This window comes from Pteronotus mesoamericanus, unplaced genomic scaffold (genome assembly GCF_021234165.1).
Source record: "Pteronotus mesoamericanus isolate MK-2021 breed Mesoamerican mustached bat unplaced genomic scaffold, CSHL_Meso_final contig_164, whole genome shotgun sequence".
Taxonomy (NCBI): domain Eukaryota; kingdom Metazoa; phylum Chordata; class Mammalia; order Chiroptera; family Mormoopidae; genus Pteronotus; species Pteronotus mesoamericanus.
Genome location: NW_026555065.1, coordinates 19,441,588 through 19,464,086, shown reverse-complemented (window position 1 = coordinate 19,464,086; position 22,499 = coordinate 19,441,588). Strand labels below are relative to the sequence as shown.

Sequence of the window (22,499 nt, the reverse complement as noted above, 5' to 3'; positions counted from 1 at the left end):
TAGTAGTTATTGCTAAGTGCTGATTTTTTTCTCTATGTGATTCCATGTATTTTTCAAATTTGTTTTTATCACAAACAATGAGTCAGGAAGAAGATAAGTGCTGTGAGTGAGAATAATTGTGCTTCTTTTTGTAAATAGAAGGTAGAGTGTGAACAGACAAACTACAGGGACCTCTTGGACGTTGAAATGACCAGCATTAGTAAGAAAAAGAAAGAAATTGCTCAGATGCCATTTCAAACAAAGCATAAAATCAAACTAAATTTGATATGGTAAATAAGATGCCCTAAGGCCAACCCTCCTCAGGTTTTTTTTATATTACTTCACATAGCCATGGCTAAATGGATCCTCCATCACTCTCCAGACTAATTCCATTTGATTAAGGGCTTCCTTAAAAGCTCTTCTTTTACAGTGAATTGAAAATGACCACTAACCTCCATTGACTGATGCGGTGGGGTCACCCCTGAATTGATTGGGTAGTGCTGCATTATGCCTTCGGGATGCTGGCTCTTTGGGGGCCCCCAGAGCCCTGGCTCCATAAATCAATGAGCAGGGATGGTTATTACAATATTATGTTACTATTTCTGTGCTGTAGCCCCTTTGCGATGTAGTCACCATCTTATCTCGTTCCAAATTGGCATATTCTCTGCTCATCTGTTTTTTCTTTGCATTTCTTAAAGGCGTCCTGCTCATAGTTGTTTGCTCAACCCAAGGCTCTTATCACCCCTGTGTTTTATGCCAGAGGGTTCTATTATATAGTTTTATGCCTACAGAGTGTGATGGTAGGAGTGGGTGTACAATGGCTAAAAGGCAGATGGGTCGAACTATTACAAATGTCAATTAAAAAGAGAGAAATAAATGCCAAATGAAGTCTGTCACTGACTACCCAGAATTTGTTTTTGAGCAATATTGAAAACATAGCATGTATTGTAAAGAGAATGGTGTTGATTTCAGAATAATCTTTTTCAACAGTGAGTAGTCTGTACATATATTATACAGGGGTCTGGCACAAGTAGCGCCCCCTTTTTATTACAAAATCATAAGCATGTAATTCTGTAATATAACCACATCACAGTCAAACACACCGTATGACATTTTAGGTGAAATGTTCAAATTAAGACTATAAATCATTACACCCATATTAGTACCCTACCAACCATATTCAAGCAGGCTTTATTTCTGCCGGACTCTGTATATTGAATTTTAATAGGTATATTTTGTTGAGTATACATAATATTGAATACATACATATATATTTCAACCTAACAGCCTTTGAAATAAAGATGGCAACTATTTTGAAATGTAGATTTTAATCCAGATTTAGCCCTCCCTCTCCCTTCAGTCCCTCACTCTGGCTGTGAATCACACACAGCCAGGGATAGAGAATGGGAGATGAGGAAAGAAACCGAGGGTCACACAAGCAAAGCCCTTAGAAACAGATGTTTCAGCTAAAGAATCCAAAGGAAAATGGTTATAGGAAAGACTTTCCATGCCGTTAAGGTGGTCTTCTGGAAGAAGAGGAAATTCACTTTCACTTCATTTGAAGAACAGCATCCTCTTCGAGTGTGGCATAGTTGTTAAATAAGCAGGCTCTCCACAGCCTCTTGCCTGTGTTTGAATCCTGGCTCCTCTACAAGCAGCTGTATGACCTTGGACAAGTTACTTAATCACTCTACTTAGTATCAGTAAACTGGGTTGGTTAAACTAGTACTTGACTCACCATTAGGAGTAGATGATATCATAAGTGCTAAATGCTTAGAACAGTGCCTGGTTCCTAGTAACTGAACAAATGCCAGATTTTATTATTTCTGTGCCCTTTATCTTTGACTGACATTTTGTCAAAATTTCCTTAAGAAAGGTTAGGTATTAGAAATTTTGTTGGAAGATTGAGATTTCTTTCATTTGTCCTAGTTTTATAGATGCTGCCCAGATGCTGTGCTGCATTTTGAGGCTTCTTTTAAGAATTCAAAATATTCTGGCTAGTGTGTTTGCCAAACATCCTGTCCTTGCTGTTAGAACAGTAACAATAACAAATATTCACTGAGCATATCTCATGTGCCAGGCAGAAGTTCTAAGTGCTCTACATATATTAATGCATCTGCTCTTTATAACAACTTTATAGCACTTCCTACAGTTGGCAGATGAAGGAATTGGAGTCTGAGAAATGGTGTATTCAGTGGCAGAGCCCAGCAGGCTGGCTCTGGAGGCACACCCCAACTCTCCGCTGCAACCGCAACTAGCCGCCAACAAACTGACTGCCTTTGGTTTTCATTTGGCCAATATGAGAGCTCCAGACTTCTTGGAGGGTTCATAATTAACCAGAATTTTTGAGTCATTGGCTCATCAGTAACTTTAAGACATTTATTACTAAAATTGATCAAAACTGTGATTCTTCCCCAAATTTAAGCAGACACAAATGTTTCTGTAATACTGGTTCTTGCTGACCCATCTCCATGGGATTTGTCTGTGAGCTGTTCTCTTTCACTACTAATTGCTTCACACATAAGAAGGGAACATATCTTACGTTTCCTCCTACTAAAGCATTGGGTGAAAACTTGTAGCATGGCAATGTTTTTTTGTTTCTTCCATTCCTTTGTTTCTTCACATTCGATTAGCTGCTAAATATTCTCAATGTATTTCCTTATTTTGTGTAGGAGACACTTTGCTAATTGCAGGGACTAGGTAGAAATATTGGCTAGAGTTGTGTCATTGGAACTAATTGTCAAATATGTAAAGAAGAAGCCCAGGTGTTGGAAAAGAAAGCCTTCATCCTAAAGGACAAATCTCCCAGGATTTCCTTACCTGAGTGCATTTGCTTGGTGGTGGGGCCTCCGAAGGGAAGCCCAGCCTCAGAAGGAAGGTGTATGGCAGGGTGACTGCTGGAAATTGAGAGCTTAGTTTTCCCCAAGGGCTAATCTGAGCTCTGCAGGACTTCTTTCTTTTTCTATTCTTGAAAAGATGTTCTTTCAGCTGATTTCTCCAACCTTAAGCAGTCTATATTTTTAGTGTACTTTTTTAGACAATATTTTCGTATTTAAAGTTCTTTAATCTTTTTGTTGTATTGTCTCATCTTTTTATTGTATTTTATCTAGTCTGAATTTTTAATTTGCTATTTTATCTTGTATTTTATGTCCTTTTATCTAAACTGTATGTATTTGTTTTACCCATGTGTTTTCAATTTTATTTACACTTTGTTTTATATTTAATGGCAAGAGAAAGTGTCTACATTAGGTGACCAGCTGGAGTATGGTCCCAAACCTAATGCAGGGAGAAAGTGATTGGATTCCTTTGTTCTTCTAAATATCTCACTAAATAGTCCTTTAAGTTTTCTGCTGCATGTTCTTATTTCTTTCCAATAATTTAATTTTAACATAAAATGTCAGTCAAGCTAATTACGTAGATTCACCTGTCAACTTCATTTTTTTCTTACATTCATCCCATCTTTCAGGGATAATATTTATTTTTAGTGCCAATGGTTTTGAGTTAGAATTATGCCATTTATCCCCAAATTGGCCCAAACTGTGTAATGCTTCCTGATCCAAATTTACGGTTTTTAATTTTATCAACTGCCGGATATTGACTAGGTCTTGCACAAATCTTAAGCTACAAAGAAAAACAGGTGGAGGGTCCTTTAGAATAACCTCCCCCACTTCATGTTTTATCTTCTGACATTAGAGCTGTTTCCCTCCTTCTTCCCTATGGTCTCAATCCCACTGAGAGCCTTTACTACCACTCTGGGACCATTCTGTTTGCCGGATAACTGGTCTATGTAACTTGAGTCTCCTTCCCTGTATCTCTTCCTTGGGAATGGCTTTCACATTGCTTTTCTTGAAAAAAGAAAGAAAAAGAAAAGAAAAAGAAAGTACAGCTCTCTTTTCCAATGCCTCCACTAGTTCCCCATGGCCCGGGAATGAAACCCAAACTCCTCATCCCAGCCTCCAAGGCCTCCAGGTTGTCCCTCGCCTCCATCTTATGAGACTAAGTAACCAAATTTAATGGTTTAGTAGTCTTCATTTATGTTCCAAACATTTCCACAGTTGTTTCTGTGGTCACCTTCTTTGTTTTCTAATGTATTTGTTCTCTATTTGTGAATATCTGTATTACACCCTCTATAAAGCCCCTTTCTCACTTTTGACTTCTCTAGAAAATAATCAACCTTCCTATGATGTTTCTTGGAGACATACTGTTTTATGGAATTATTTTATGGTCCTAGATGGACCTCACTTCCAATACCAGCTGTGCAATATAGTAATTATTTGATCTGAGGCAAGGTATTTAACTTTTTGAGGCTTTTTTCCATGTCTCTCAAATGAGGCTAATACAACCCATCTCATAGGGTACAAAGTCTGAGGCTTTTTATATTAAATATATTGAGGCTCTGATTCAGTATATAAGGGGTAGGGGAAGAAGTAGAGGGGTCTCTGATATGTTAAGAGTTATACAGAGACATGGGTTATAGAGTGTGTGGGTGTGAGAGCTACATGCACGTGCACACACACACAGCTGCGACTCTTAAAGGTGAAATTCTCATGTGACATAGTTACATTTTCTAGCTTTTTTGGAATCTATCTGGATTTAAAATATTTTTTTTTTAATATCTGGACATACACCTCTCTTTGAGAAGTGCCAAACTGATCCTAGACAGATCATCCTGAAAAGAAGTCAGTTTACATAATAAACATCTATTATTGTGATCTATTTGTATATGGAATAACTTCAAACTATGCAAATATACTGATACCCACTATATTAAGTATCTAAAATAAGTTAAAAATGTTAAGTTTTCAACTGAAACTGGCTTGGAAGTGATGTTAATTGAGCAGGAAATCCCAGCATGTGTAGGGAAGCTGAGGGAATAGGGGACTTCCTATGGAAGATATAGGAAAGGTAATAGTTAACCATAGACGTGTGCCATAAACACATCCATCAGTGCAAGGGAAGCAGGATAACTTTCACCTAATTATTCCATTCTTATGATTGGGCTATGTCATCAAAGGGATTCAGCCAATGGGGTGTCAATTGACTTGAGCACAGCTGTCCCTGGGGTAGCACAATCTGCCCAAAGCTATAAAGGCAGAGTGAAGTTCCAAACACAACTAGAAAGGCATAGTCATATTTCAAGTGAGGATGTGGTAAAATCCAGGGGTGAAAGCTGGTTTTAAGTGAAAAGATACCGCTCTCTGATCTTTTTAAGTTAATACCACTTCATGTTCAATAAAAACAGACTGGAAGGGATGGTACATATCCTGAAACGTATTTATTCTTCACAGGATGTATTAAAGAGTGTGGAGATTTCTCTATTACCCTCTCTTCCTTCATAGAAATTGAGAGACCAGAGAGGCTTTCAGCATCCTTAGCAGAGGGAATGTAGAAGAACTTCTAATGAACTGAGAGGAGACAGAGGAAATAAGGTCAATACAGTGCTCAGAGACTGTCAGAGAGTGTGCCTTAGTGGCGAAACTCCATTGTTATATTTGAAATATTTCCTTATACTACATATTAGATACATACATATACTACATATTATATATTTATAATATGTATACCATATATAATCAGAGTGATTATAAGAATATTACTTATATGCATACTTACATATATGGTATGCTTTAGTAATTTTAGTTTTATAACAGTGCCTACTATATGCTAGTTTATTGTTACCTTAAATACTTAAAGCTACTCTGCAAGGTAGATATTATTTTAGTTTGAGATATAGAAACTGTAGCTGAGAGTGTTTAAGTGCCTTAACCCAGGTTCAAGGGGAGGACGGAGTCAGGCTATTCTGACATTGCTATGATCAAAACAAACAAGTGAATTAAAAAACCAGAACTGTGCACTTTGCACAATACTGGATCATCCAAAAATTTTAAATGGTGTAAACTTTATAAATGTCATGTGTACCAGACAATTTTGTGATTCTTATAACTCAATACTTTTGGTTAAATTATTTTCATGTGGATCGGAAGATTATTGGTTTGTAAATTTCTAACTTTTGTTTGTTGACTGAAACTATTCTCTTTAATTTGTGGTTTCCTTGTGAATCTAGTTTGTGCAAATGCTGAAGCCTCGAGGCTGCTCTATTTTTGCTACAGAAGGACCAGGCTCCTGCTGGCACCTGGTGATGGGAACACCCAAGGGGGCAGGTGTTGTTTGCAGTTTGGCTTCTGAAACTTTAGAAAAGAGTAAGCACAAACAAGGTCAAAACAATAGTAAATGATGCACTAGTCAGCCTTTGTGGTGAACAGGGCTGAATCTTCAGGACTGAGACTTAAGGCCCCCGGGGCTTGCCCCAGAGGTGAGCATTGGGCCAGCTCAGTCTCAGGCTGGCGCTGGAAGAAACGTCCATAAATCTGGAGCCAGACGTGTAGTGAAAAAGGCCAAAAAAGGGAAGGCTGGCCTCAGGGAATGAAAACTAAATGAAGTGAAGAAGCTGGAGGAATGCAAAGTCTCCAGGGAGAATAACAAACTAACTGGGTAGTGGGCCCAACAGGATGACATTGCCATGTCTGCAAACTGTCCTGGACATACCACTGCTCCTGTGTGGCCTCAAATTGGCAGGAAAATGACGTGCATCTCTGAATGGATAGTAGGTTTTCCTGGCTTGATTTTCCTCATCTTGGTCAAGTTAAGTTGTGAGGAGGCACACCCCTTCATATTGCATACCTATGATATGAATATATGGCTATATACTCTAAATTGAATAATTAATCTTTTTCAGAATTGGTATCATTAATTTTAACATTTCTCTTTGATAAAACAGATATCCTTCATTTTCATTATACTGATATGCAACCTCTCTCAAAAACACATATCCACTTATGTTTTCAATTTACTTTGCGGTATTTTTCAAAAAGTCAGGTCAAGACCTAATTTCTAAAGCAATCTTCACAGTGCTTTATTGTTCACGAGTGACTCATATGATTAAGGATTCCATTGGGATTTTTTTGTTGTTCTTTCTATAGCATCTCCTTTGCCAATACCTCATTCTCTGAGGTTTGCAGTTCAGCATCCTGAATAAAAATTCATACAAGAAATGAATGTTATACTTTAGAAAATGGCAGCTCCATTTCAACAGCCACATAATTTCTTAGACTTTGTGCTTTCTTATTGTGAACTTCAATCATCTAAATATAAAAGACATTCAAACGCTTAAATACAATGTCTACCTAACATTAGTAAGGTACCGTGGTTTTCTTTCAAAACTTTTTTCCAAAAAATAAATTCAAAGAATTCATGAAAAAATAAATGGGACCGAAAGGCTGATACTGGAATTATTCGATTACTGAATAGGCCGCTTTGGTGGGGACACTGTGGAAGTAACTTAGCTGTGAGGAAAGAGGACTGAGAGTGTGACAGAGCCACGGGGCCCAGCCACCATCAGCACGCCGATGGGGAACAATCAGTCCCAGGCGCGTGAGGTAAAAATGTTTTTAAATCTTCAATTTGCTGGTTGCCCACATGCCTTGCAGCAAGTTAGGACGGAAAATAAGCACTTAGAGGGGCAGTAAATGGACTCCTTATTAAGTTAAATGGCATTCCTTTAGCATGAATGCTAATAGCTCTAGGACATGTGGAATCAGGAGCGACAGTGATATCGCTCATTTTAGATCTTATGTGCTAAAGTAACACTTAAGTGAAAAATATGAAAATATTCCCACAGTGGAACAGACAAGTACCATTAACTAAAAGACCTAACTGTATGGTAATGTCTTCCTCAATTTCAGACATTGTCTTAAACCATATTATATAATAAGCCAAATTTAACTTCTAAAAATTGAAATACATTAAATTTGCCTCAAATTTACAGGGCCATAAATTATTAGTGCCTATAATTGTCCTTCATGAAGATAATATATTAGTTGAAATAATTCTATTATATTTCTGTGGAAAAGAAACATAGTCTGTTGACATAGAAAAGGTTAAGTATTAAATATATACATACTATCAAATCAATTTTTTATCATACCTTTAGAATGTACTGTTCTAAGTGAAATAGATTAGATAAAATGGTCTCAAATGACTAAGATCCTTTACTAATATTATATGAAGTGAGCAGATATATATTTAGTATTAATATTTATAAATTCAGTCATTTATATTGGAATATACAATTGGGAAAATGCCTATTTGCTTTTCATTCATTTTTTCATGTATTAATTTCTTTCCTTTTCAATTTTTTAAAATAAATAAATTTTTAAAGATTATAAGACTATAATGTAGTCTTATAAGACTATAGCTTATAAGAATATATGTTATAATTTGGAAAAACATTGCACATTAAAAGACCAGGAAAATATAGAACAGGGAGAAAAATGTTCCTAAAATTAATTTTTAAAATGTGATGTAGAGCTTCCAAGTGGGTAAAGCAAGATAAATGGAGATATGTTTGATTATATAATTTTTATTCTTAAGGAAATACATTATATCAGTTTCTGAGGCAAAACATTTTTTTTCCTTAGACTTTGGTCTGAATTATACTGGTATTTCTCACGTGTATATTCTCAAAATGTCAGTGAGTCACATATTGGTAAATGCCATTAGCTATTTAAACATGGCAAATTAAATACCATAAAGCATCCAGTGATTTGATTTGTATGTGTTTCATGTATATCAATGTGGCTACTCCTCCCTTGTAACACTTATCACTTGTCCTATGTCTCCCATCCTTAGAGCATGATACCAAATGCTCTCCCACATGCCCTCTATCCTTCTCTAACATTTCCCTAAAAATGCATTCTTTATCCAAAGATTATGTTGTAACACATAAAATGCATGTTAATTTTTCCAATGATATAGGACATCAGAAAGTTGTGATATCTCCTCCTGGCTGTAAAAAGCACGTTTATTATATAATTAAATTAATTAAAAATTTACACGATTAATAGCAGTTTCCTAGAGAATATAGCAGGTTCCTAGATAGTAGAGGGAAACTTTAGGTCATCTGAGATGGCAGTTGAAAGAAAAGCTGGATGTGAAGTGAAGGAAACAAAGAGAAGCAAGAACCAATGAGGACAAACTGGAGCCCACATCTGTACTTCTTCATTTCCAGCCTCAGTGGTGCTGCTGACTTACAGTAGAAGCTAAGATCTTATGACCCAATGTCACATGTGTCTGGATCAGGGCTTGGAAAAGCTAAAGGAGAAGCTCTAGAGGAGATTAAAGTGTTTCGGGTTTGGGTGCTGCACATATCAACAAACGAGCCAGTAGATAAATGAAAATGCATGTGAGTGGCCATATAACCGAGAGTTCTGCACTAGCCTTCAGAACATAAAATTAGTTTTTTCACTTCTGTTTTCCAAATCCTATATAGATCATACAAGGTAAAATGTCGATCCTTGTGTAAATTTTTTTACACAAGTTAAGTGGCCACGCTTAACCCAGAAATATACAAGGAAGAAAAGTTTGGGACCTCCAGCTCGGCTACATTGATAGAATATCACAGTCTATTCCTTGTCAATATGACATCCATATGACATACTGAGCTTCTTTCTTAGTCCTCTTCTACAATAAAATAATATATAAAGTCCCTCTACCTATATTTGGGGGATGTTCATTCCTCTTCTAGATGTGCATGTTTGCATTTAATTACTGAGATAGAAAGTTAATTATTATTATTTTTTCATTAAATAAATTTTAAAAATATGGAACTCTTCACAAATTTTCATGTCATCCTGGCACAGGGGCCATGCTAATCTTCTCTGTATCGTTCCGATTTTAGTATATGTGCTACCGAAGAAAGCACTAGAAGGTTAATTTTTTTTAACACATCTTAAGGGAAATGGAAAAAAGGGAAGATAATGAATATATATCCACACATTTGTTCATATCAAAATAAGGAAGACATCAATAATGATTATGATTCTTATTTCTATCACTGGTCACACGGTCATAGGTGGTATTTAAAACTAACATCTTCCACTATCCTTTCCTAATTTCCCTTTGTTCTCAGCAAGCATCTCAGCTGATTGTGGTTCCTTGCCTGATGGGATGACCCAAGACTTAATTAAAGAATGGTATAAGCCACTAGTATTTCAACTTTTGTTGGATTATAATTTTACATTACCTTTTATCCAAGGACGTGGAATCATTAAGATGTTTCTCAGCGTATTGCCTGTATTCCAAACATACTATTCATATACCCATTGTGGAAAACAACCCATTTTGCACCTTGGAAGTTAAGATCAGTCATTCCAGGTGAAAGGTAACTCCCTGTTTTGCTTGTTAATTCATTGGCCTGAGGAGCCCAAACTGGCCTGGTGGCAGTATCAACTTCCAGTTCTAATAAAACTACGATAAGAACTTCTTAATAAAAACTTCTTCTCTTGACTCTATACACTTTGCTTCCTCCTTTAAATTTTCAGCTTGTTCTGTTTTTGTATTTCCTATAGAGAGAATATAGTTGCTTTTGCTTTTTGAGCTGGTCTGACTATATGCCTTTTGAATGAAATATTTAGTCTAACTATAGAAATTTTAAAATAACATTTACAATAGCATTAAAAACATGAAATACTTGGGAATAAATTTAACAAAATACAGTAAGAACTATAAAACCATGCTGACAAAAATGCAAATACTGAAATACACTGAAAGATATACACATATACATGTTCAACTGAAATTATATGTTGTGTGTGTGTGTGTGTGTGTGTGTGTGTGTGTATGTGTGCATAAAGCAAACAATTCCAAGAAGAAGTATTCTTAACTATATAAGATGATTTTTCACTGTCTCACATAGCAATAAAGTAGTAGATTTGAAATCTAAATCTAGGTGTGTGAGACCCTCAAGCCCATGTTATTTTTAATATATGATATATTATCTTTCTTATAATGATTAAATGTTGCCTAATTTTCTAAGGACTTCTGTCTTGTTGAGGTGAGAGAATTATTCATTGGTTATATATCTTGGATCAGTTATTGCTGGCTCAATGCAGTGACCTTGGCCTGGTTGCTTCCTAATACCATGTGCTTCTAGCAAGGTAGGAGATGGATAAGGATCATCTCAAATCTCCCTTGGATTCCACTGAAAACTGCTTGTATGAGATTTCAGAAGGATTCCGGGAAGTGTTCCTTGAATCAGTTACTTAGAAAATTAAGATGTATAAACTAGCTTACATGAGAGCTTTGGAAACTTCAGGGATATCTGTAAATTAACCACATTAGTTAAGTCAATCACTCCCACTCTATTTCTACATGTAGTTAGTGTATAATATTTCCCATGAGATAGATAGTCCAGCAGGCTTGTTTAATGGATCAAGATGGCAGAAGGAGCTGAGAAAATGATCTTCTATTGTGAAGCTAATTTTGGAGGGAAGTAAACAAAACAATATTACAAACAACAGCTTTAAAGAGCAGAAGAAAACTAACAAGAGAAAAAGAAAATAAGGATATAAAGTGAGCAAAGGTGGGACTGAGGAGACACTTCCTGTTTGGCAAGGCTCTTATCTCAGGGCCACTTATGATTACTTGTCAGCTTTTAGAAACTTCAGGCTGAAAAAAGTATAGTAGGATTGCAAATTCCTCAGGCTAAACTCTAACATTAAAAGATAGGAGTAAAAAGAATGGTCAAGTGAAGAGTGTTATCATATTTTTATGGAAATAAAGATTACTTACTTTTTATGTATTCATTCTACAAATACTATTTGACAGCTACTAAAAACTATCTTGGCAAAATACTGAGGGTAAATAAATGATCAAATGTGGTCTCTGCCTCCAGGGAGTGTACTGTTTATGGAAATATGTACATAATAAGATGTTTATAAAGTAAGGATTATATCAGGTTATGCTAAGTTATGCAGCGCTAAAACAACAATTCACAAATCTATGTACCTGTGTACAATACATTTTAATTGCTTTCATGCATTGTCTGCTTTGGGTCTGAGTGCCTCCAGATGGCAAGTCACCTCCACACATTGGTTCATCATTCCAGCTATTTCAATCGTGTGACAACCCCACATCAACAAGTGATTTCAGGATCATCTTGACAGAGGAAGAGAGGGCTAGAGATTAGAGTGCCGCAAAAAAGTACTGGTTATCAGTGAAAAGCACTGGCTCCTGCAGTAAGCTATAGGATAGAGGTTTAGTCAGAAGGCTCTGAGTCACTAGTTGTGACAAAGGATAAAGTGGTCACTGCTTGTATTTTCCTCTACTGTGGAACGGAAAAATGAGATGGTACGTCCTGACACCTACAAGAAAATAGTACAATAATTAATAAATAATAATATAAGAATAAACTCTATGTTTGATGTACTTACAATTGTAAACCTACTTTTGCCCCACCCTGTATAGTAAAGGGAATATATAGGAATTATTAAAATTAGGGTCTCTCTCTGCACTCTAATCTCTAATCCAGATAATAAAAAATATGAAATTCAGCCCATTTATGTAATGTCTTCTGTGAAATGCAAAATAAATAGAAGACATGATTCTGGCTCTTAATCTTACAATATAATGAGGATGTGAGGCAAACCTAAAGAAATGCAATAAAAGATGATCAATCTGATAATCTATGAACTGGAAATTTTTATTACTTCCCTACACATATAGGACAATGAAAATTATAACCTCGAGACTCTGCAAAACCCTGAAGTGCTTTAAGAATCATTAAAGAAAGATTAAAATATTTTCAGTATAGTTTAGGTTTGAGGCTATTATTGAATTTTAGTACTAGACAATTGGCTATTCATGCACAGTATATATTATACACCTCTAGTAACTTGAACCTGTGATAAACTAGAATCTAGAGTACCCCATTCTCTCATCATTAGTAAACAAAATTAGAGAAATGGGTAAACATTTGCTTCTAGCAACATCTGTACAGAATTGTTTATGCATACTGAACAATCATGGTGATTTATAATGGGAGTGAGATGGAAGTGGGTTAAGTAGGCATTTATATAAAAAGGCTATGTGAAGAAGATGAGTATATTTTGCAGTACAGGAAAAAGGTATTTTGCTGCATAGGGACATAAATGTAGGGGGAAGCATCTCAGGAAAAGAAATGAGGTTGTTTTGAAACAGATGTGAAGCTTGGCCACATATAATTGTATTTGCATGGCTAGAGAGAAGTATATAATAGAAATTAGTAGGATGGAAATTTTTGTAATAATTGATAGAGTCTTAAAGCTTATTACCAGAAGGTTATTTTTTTTCTTTTAGGGGCATTCAAAGTGAAAATTCAAATCCATTCATGTTCTCAGAAGGCAGGTTTGGAGATACAGTTCTTGGATTTGTTTGTAAGGTAGTTAGGATAGGGAGGAGCTGCCAAGATGGTCGGTGCTGGAGTACAGACATACATGCCAGGAACTGCTAGAATAGAAGGTGAATCCCAAAAACTACAGGAAAGAATTAGTAGATTGGGTGGGTATTTCCCAGGTTTCTGTCTTGAATTTGTGATGAGCTAGAGTACCCCATTCTGTGATCATTAAGTAAAAAAATTAGAGAAACAGATAAACATTTGCTTCTAATAACATCTCTTTTTTTACTATTCCAGTGATCATATCCAGTGAAATGATTTCAATTACCATCTATATGATTATAATTTTTCACTAGAAATAGAAAAGGATCATACAGTGGTAAAATGTGTACTCAATAAATGTTAGCTATTATTGTATGTCTACTAAGATCTCTTTCTTGTGAATGAAATTTTGTATATCCAGCCGCATTTTGGCTCTTTTTATTTGAATACCCAAAAGAACACTTAAGCTCAAGAGGTCTAGAAGTATCCCCTTTTTACCCTGATCCTTTCTTGTGCTGTGTTTCCTTTTTATTCAACCTACTGAATATTATCTCCAACATGTTCCTCATGTACCTGTACATTGTTTGTCACTTAGGACATGCCCAAGTATATCAGTATGTGACTACTTCCTATAAATAAAGACTAGATAAGAGCAATGAAGAAGCTGAACTTGGGGTGTGACTCTGAGGTCATAAAATTAGGTAGAACTGTTATTGGGGATTGTAGGTAAAAGAATGTGGGCATGAGAATCAGGTCTAAATTGTTGACATTACTTGAGAGCTGCTTTATCTAGTAAATGATTTGTATTAACAAAGCACAGATCTTCAAGAAGGCCTTAGAAAAGGTGAATTTTTTCAACAACCAGTTCCTCATTGCTTTTGCACATTTCCACACCTCACCAATTTTGTCCTCCTCTTCCCCTAAAAAACAACACAACGCTATGGCAAAGAAAGGACATAAAACTACATCATGGAAACTCAGTGTCCTTTTGACTTATATTACTCTTAAAAATAAGAGGTGACATCCTTTGGAAATATTTCTGGAGGACACAAGTTGGCATCATTTTAAAGGAGGAAAAAAAGAACAAGCTTTGACAGATGGATAATAAAAGCATGGGGAAAGAAGAAGATATTTCAGGGGAAAGAAGAGATATTTTAGATGAAAGAAATGACAGATAAAGAGGATTACTGAAGGGTCAAAACAATGTATGAAGACATCAACATTTCTTGCACAACCATTCAATAAAAATGCCAACGAGCAAAAGGCTCACTGGCAATAATACAACAAAAATGGGTAATTTCAGTGAAGAAAGTTGTGTAACTGAGTTCGACAAGGCGGTTAACACTTATTTACTGGTCTCAGTGGAATAAGATACTGCAAAGCAAGAGCTTGAAGTGAATAAAATTGTATCCAATTTACAATCAAATGAAAAGACAGTGGGCTCAGAGCCAACAATATTCCTCAATTAAATTTCTCTTCAATGGCTTTAGTTTAACCAGCTGAATTTTTATTTAAGTTAAAAAAAAAGAACTCTACTGTTATTTAACCTTTTGAAAAGCAGGATTTCCTTTTTAATGGGTAATTTATTTCTTTTTATAAAGTGGAAGTCAGCAATAACTGGTATTATGCAGACATGGAAAAATAACATTGATACAGAGAAACAGAAGACACAGCTCCTATTCTCAGAGACATGGCATTCTATGAAGAAGAAATACATGGCAAATGGGATATAAAGACATATAGGTTATGAGCATGTTGCTTCCTGGAGTTGCCTTAGTTGTCAATTCAAAGAAACATAATTGTTTGCTGGTCAACTTAGGTGATAAGTAGTAATTGAGGTTCCATGCTTAATATAATATTATGATTTTGAGGATGACTCCTAAAAAAAAGTACAGTTGAAGGTCAAAATATTCCAGTTAAGTAATCCTCTTGTCATATATTAATATATGCAGGTTAACTTAGTAAAATTCCCTTTCCTAGATATATAAAAATCACTTAAAATTCTGGGACTTGAAGAGGTAATCTTTTATCAGCTGGAAAATTCTCTCATTACAATGCTGAATTAACTAAATGTTCTTATACTTGGAAACATTTCATCTGTCATTTTGCTTTTAACTTAAAGTCACAATATAAATATAAATACATATGGTGTTCCCATGTTAGAACATTCAATATGAAGGGGAAGTTTAATAGGTTAAATGTGATTTTTAATAAGTAATCAAATGTAATGTTTTATCTCTAACCATGCAAATGAAGTTGAACAACTGTGAAATCTGCAGATAAGCCAATACAATCATCAAATATTTGAATATCAACCAGTAGCAAGTTTAAATGTTTCAAATGCCATAGAGTGGAGTGATTTATCATCTCAGCTCTCACTGACTTAGTACACTGAGAGAAAACAATATAAACTCATAGATAACTAACACAAACCAGAGTAAAGTAGGAAGCAAAGCAGGGGAAGAGTTGCATTTAATTGGAGAAAATGAGCACTGGCTCCGTAGAGGTGTTATTGGAGAAGGGCTTTGAAAAATAGGTAGAATCAACCTATAAAGAGGTAAGGTCATAGGGCATTTTAGGGACTGTAAAAGTACAAGCATGTGGGAAAGAAGGAGACAGACTTTGGGAAAGTGCTGAGTAATGCAGTTCTAAACAAAGGATGCTGAATAGAGAAACCCTTAAAAAAGCTTGGATTAGATTGACTAAGGCATTGAATGCCGCTAAGATCTTTCATGTAAAACATACTTGTTTTGCCATGCAACCTGCCCTAAAGCAGAGGCTCTCTCCAAGTCACTTTTAAGGACAAAGGGCCTGGATCTCTGAGCCTCAAACCAAATGCTTGGGGATCTGCCTGTCCAGGTTCCCTGAGTACTTAGTCTTCTTAAATGCATATGAGCAAATTATTTCTTTATATAGTGATAACAGTTTTTATAACAGACTTAGTGAAATATAATTCATATACCATAAAATCGACCCTTTTAAATTGTACAAGTTAGTGGTTCTCAGTACAATTACAGAACTGTACTACCATCACCACTGTCTAACTTTAGAACATTTTTTATCCCCCTTCAAATAAACCCCACACCTATTTGCTCTCATTTCCCCATTCTTTCTACCTCAATCCCATGAAAATCACTAGTCTACATTCTGTCCCTCTCTATGGCTGTGCCAATTCTGACATTTCATATAAATAGAGTTATACAACATATGGCTGTATTGGTCAGGGTTCTCTGGAGAAACAGAACCAATGAGATGTATATATAGTTATATATAAGGGAAAATTTATTATAGGAATTGACTCACACAGTTAGAGAAGCTGAGAAGTCCCACAATCTGCTGCCTGCAAGCTGGAGAACCAGAAAAGCCAGTGGTATAATTCAGTCCAAGTCTGAAAGACTGAGATCCAGGGGAGTCAATGGTATTACTCCCAGAGTTTGCCCAAGAACCAGGAGCACCACAGTCTAAGGACAGGAGAATATGAATGTCACAGCTCAAGAAAAAAAGAGAGAATTTACCATCTACTTTTTTGTTCTATTGGAGTCCCGAATGGACTGGATGATGCCCACCCACATTGGCGAGGGCAGATTTTTTTCATTCAGTCTACGGAATCCAATAGGAATCCCTTCCATAAACACCCTCACAGACACACACAGAAATAATGTTTTACCAGCTATCTGGACATCCCTTAGGTCATTCAAGTTGACACATAAAACTAACCATCACAGTTAATTTTGTGTCTGACTTCTTCATTTAATATAATGTTTTTAAGGTTCTTCCATGTTGTAACATTTATCAGTACTTCATTTATTTTTATACTGAATAATATTTCATTGGCTAGACATACCACATTTTGCTTATCCATTATCAATTGATGGACATGTGGATTATCTTCACTTTTTGCGTGTTCATGAATGATGCTGTTGAGACTATCAAGCACACATTTATGTTAGGATGTATTTCATTTGCCTTGGGTATATATCTAGGAATTGCTGTGTCATGGTGACTCTATCTTTAACATATTGAGGAATTTTCCATTGTTTTCAAAAGTGGCTGCACTATTATAGAGTCCCACCTACAATATATAATAGCTGAGGGTTTTTCTTCATATCTTTACCAACACTTCTTATTGTTGATTGTTTTTTATTTTAGCCATCCTAGTGTGTATATAGTGGTGCCTTGGTGTAGTTGGTTTGCATTTCTCCAATGACTAATGATACGGAGTATTATTTCATGTGCTTATTTTTGCCATTTGTATATTCTTTTGATAAATGTCTTTTCAAATTACTTGCTCATTTAAAAAACTGGGTTATTTGTCTTTTTTTGGGGGGGAGGACATATTTATTTATTTTGGTTTTATTTTTCAATTACTGTTTACATTTAATGCTATTCTATATTAGTTGCAGATGTACAGCCTAGTAGTTAGACAATCATGTACTTTACAGAGTGGTTCCCCCTGCCCCCAGATATTTCAAGTACCTACCTGGCCCCACGGATAGTTATTACAATATTATCGACTATAGTCCCTACATTGTACTTTATATCTCTGTGACTATTCTGTAACTACTAATTTATGCTTCTTAACCCCTTCACCTTTTTTACCCAGTCCCCCAACCCATCCCCTCTGTCAACTGTCAGTCTGTTCTCTATATCTTTGAGTCTGTTTCTATTTTGTTTGTTTTGTTCCTTAGATTCCACATATAAGTGAAATCATATGGTATTTGTCTTTCTCCATCGTATTTCACTTATCATAATACCCTCTAGGTCCATCCATGCTGTCACAAAAGGTAAGAGTTATCTTCTTATTTTTATGTTGTATGAGTCCTTTATATGTTCTGAATATGTCTCTTACCAGATATATATGATTTGTAAATATTTCTAATTCTGTGGATTATATTTTCACTTTCCCTATGTTGTCCTTTGAAACACAAAAGTTTTACATTTTGATGATACCAAATTTACCTTTTTTTCTTTTTTGGACACTTTGGAAATTTGGATCGTATCTAAGAAATCATTGCCTAACCTGAAGTAACAAAGATTTACTCTTATATTTTCTTTTGAGAGTTTTACAGTTTTAATTCTTATACTTAGATCTATGATCCACTTTTACTTGTTTTATATATAGAGGTGGGGTCTAATTTTATTTTTTTACATGTTGATATCTAGTTTACCCAGCACCATTTGCTGAATATTCTTTTCTCATTGAATTGTCTTGGCACTGCAGTACAAGTGTGTTACCTACTGTATATGTTTGAGCACATATTTGGCCTTTAGTGAATTCTTTTATACGGTTTTAAATATACTATTTTCCAAGTGGATGTTTATGGAAACATGGATGAATTAATTTCTTATATGCAAATTTGGTGGCCTCCCAAGTTAACAAAATATTGACATGAAAATTTGGCCTTGTCACCAAATTAGGAAAGAGGACCCCAAATCAAATTCTGCAGGCTTATTTCTGTTTCAGGGTCTGCTTCTCAGGGAATCCACCTGAAATGTTCTCTCAGCGGTGAGGCTTCCCCGGGAGAGAGCACAACTGGGAGCTCCTGCTCTCTGTGGACAGGCTGGCTCAGAAGACAGAGAGAAGAGGAAGGCTCCAGTTCCTCCTCTCAGGCTCACCAATGAGAGTGGAGTGAATGAGGGGATGTAGGGAGACCAGGATTGTAATGCTAACACATAGTCATCTCTGTGCAAAACAAAAAACAGTAAAGTAAAAAAAAAAAAAAGAAAAGAAAAAAGCAGAAAATAAGCATTTTTCCTAAAACCATGTACCAAAAATGTCTGGCAAGTTTCCAGGTGCCGGTGCAGTTCTCAATCCTTTCCTGCCTACCTCCATTCCCCAACTTCCCAAGTTATTCACTGAGGACAATCTGATACTCATCTTGTTTACTTATAGCTTTGAGATGAGGGTTTACCACATAGACACTATAACTGCTTCTTTATTGCAAGGCCTTAAATACAGTCAGTCATCACAGGTGATGAATTTTTCATTTTCGCCCCAACACCAATTGACTCATGAACTGACTCAAGCAAAGAATAGCTCTGTTGAGAAACCTTATTCCTTTTTTTTAAAAAAATCATTGTAGGCAAAAAGACCATTATTGGTGTCTTTTTGGTCTAAATATAAATTTTGGATGGAAATTGATGGCAGTTCTATATATTTTGGGCCAATAATTCATTTCTAGGCTCTACAAAATGACGGTTTTGGCTCTACTTTAATATGAATCCAAAGGGAATTGGACATTAACATTTGCAAGCTGTGTCTTTATGTTCATGGTCTGATGAAAATGACTTGGGAGCCATAAAATATGAATTGAATTTCCATTTCTATCATCAACTCCATGTGTAACCTTGGACAGAACTCTTAATTTCCCTGAACCTATTTTCTTCCTCTGTAAAATGGGAATAACAATAACAGTGGATATTTGCTTCATTGCTTAGTTTTCCATACATAACCTTTAAGGTCTCTCTCGCTAATGAGAAGGATGCAATTAAATGTCTCATATGAATAAAAGTTAGAAAATAAAAGCTTCATATAAATGCAAGTTTCAATGGCATGGCTCAACTTAAGGAACATATACATTTCTGAAAATTTGGTGTAGAGTATAACGCATCATATTCTTTTTGATTTTCAAAATGACAGTTTTCATATTAAAAACTTTTGAGTTTAGCTTATAATAGCAGTTGTTAAATTACATTTTTAGTAACAAGGTTTTCTCATTAAGCATATGTGTCTCTCCCAAAATTTCAGTTTAACCAGTTTTCTAATAATTTCTAGCTTACAGCAGACTTGTGTTATATGTGGTTTTCTGTTTCAGAGGACAATATAATACCCAAGCCTTGTAATAATAAGCTAGTTGTTATTCAGTTCTACATTCTGAACCATAGATAAAACAGACACATTCAGAAGCGGTTTTAGAAACTCTAAATACTTTTTAAGGCAAAAGAATTCCATTTCATATTTTCTTTAAGTAGTGAGCTCTTCATTTCGACTACTTCAAAAATTCCAAGTTTGGCCCTGCTGGTGTCGCTCAGTGGGTTGAGCGCCAGCGTCTGAACTGAAAGGCCGCTGGTTTAATTCCCAGTCAGGGCTGATGCCTGGGTTGTGGGTTAGGTACCCAGTTGGGGGTTTGCGAGAGGCAGCCAATTGTTATTTCTCTCAGACATTTATATTTCCTTCCCTCTGTTCCCCTCTGTCTAAAAATAAACAAATAAAATCTTCAAAAACAATTCCAAGGTTGCACAACTTTTAAGGAGCACATCTGCTACCAGAACAAGATGCATTCTGCTCTCATGTCATGAAATGAAAACAGCATTTCAGGTATCTGCTGGGTCCTGGGCGCAGAATATCTCTTTAGGTGCCATATGTGGCTTTACATTTCCCAAGGAAATGTTCATTATAAAGATACCTAATGTGTAAAAGAAAAGCTCTTGGTTACTGCTTAGATCATACTGTAGCATTTATCTATTGAATCCAATGAGGGTTTTTTCAGCTTCATTTTCATTTTGTGATATTCAGGGATTGCGCATATAATTGAGTTCTATTATTCTGCGTATTACTTCAGGTGTGTTAGTAGATAGATGTTTTAGGTTAACCTTGGTTTTTCTGAAAAAAAAATGGCTACTTTAAGGGGCTGCATCTTCTCACAAAGTGGTTCACACCAGTAGGTGAAAGTCAAGTGGAGGCTAAATTCTCCATTCAGTAGTCATTATCAAACATAAAGATACATTTATGGGTACCCTCCTTGGATATTTTTATTTATCTGCTTGGTGACATGATTTGGGAATTTCAATTGAAAAATAAAAAAAAAATTCCAGGTCATTCTAACATCTAGCCATGCATGAGAATTACTGTCTTACAATTTCTAGAAGGCTTCAGTGAATTCAGGGTAAATGTGACTTATATGATTGTCACCCTGCAGTTCCAGCACCAACTTTTGAATTCCTATTCCAGGCTTTACATGGGCTTATTTCTTATTCATGGTACTTGTATGTAGCTGATGCATGGTCTCTTGACTTCTATTTCATATGTGCTAAAAATACCATGTTTATTTATTTCCCTCATTTATGTCCTAATTTGAGAATTAGGCCTGCACCTAAGTGCTTAGGCCATTTATTAATGTATTCTTTCAAAATCCATTGAGTATATAATATGTGCCCAGCAAGTACCTTTATTACAGACATGAGCACAAAGAAAGCAAATCTCTCTGGAGAAGGGAGCATCAAATGAAGGTATTATAGTGGGTGAGATGGAAAAGGGCAAAATATGAAAAAAGATTGCAGGATAGAAAAGTGAAGTTTTACTGACTCTTTGTTCCCTTTACCCTGTCACATAGTTTTGCACCACTTTAGGTTGTCCGAATTTAACAGTTAGTATTTTCTTATTTTAAAAAATACAGAATATTACTCCGTTTATTGGGGATTACTACAAATTCCTAATTCAAAGCTCTTAGGTCATGTTAATTAATATCAAGCAGGCATTTGAAAGGCAACCCTGGAAAGCTCTACTAGCTTGAAAAGCTCAGACTCTACTGTTACGCTCTGCTGCAGCCTGTATGTAATAATAATATAGGACATTAACGGAAGATTATTTTCAATCTGGGTCATTCTTTAATGTCATCAAATGGCATGCATACTCATATAATAACTTTATTCTACAATGTTGTTTCTGTCCTAATAGTCCGCTGTTGCTATTACCCATGTCACTGACTACAATGGCAATGGCAGCGATTGAGATCCAAGTGAAATGTGAATCGGCTGCCCACTCAATTGGAACCGGATGCTTGTTAGGTTAAATTAGCTACTACATCGACCAAGCTACCCATAATCCAGACTTCTCAGCAGCTTTTTCAACATCAGCCTCAGGGCTGAAGCTGCACTGCCCCCTCAGCGGTGGCTCTGAGGAAGGTCTTCGAATTCTGTCTTCCGGTAGCTGTGCCCTTGCTGAATTGAATGGCACTACCGTTATTCTATGGATAATGAACTGAGACGTGCTTATCACAGCAATTTATTGAAAACAAAAAAGCCACACATTAGCAAACTAAAATTATAATTAAAGGAAAGAGAGAAGAGAGCTTTTGCATAAATAGTGCCGAAATCTCAAGGGACCAATCCTTAGGGGATGGAAATGTCAGGATTCAAGCTTGATGAGTAATTTTCCTAGGCCACACGGCACCGAATATATTGTCTGACACCACTCTTCCTTTGATTTCCACTTAGGTTTAATGGTTGAATAATCATGGCTCATAAGTTTATCTTTAATAAGTCACAG

General features: G+C 35.8%; 1 non-coding gene across 1 annotated transcript; it reads right to left on the bottom strand.

The window, feature by feature from the left end:
• Positions 1–9,632: 9,632 nt before the first annotated feature.
• On the bottom strand, positions 9,633–9,739 carry LOC129064495 (U6 spliceosomal RNA). Its single transcript, XR_008528474.1, has one exon. It is a non-coding gene; the product is annotated as a U6 spliceosomal RNA (small nuclear RNA).
• Between the last annotated feature and the right edge of the window lie 12,760 nt (positions 9,740–22,499).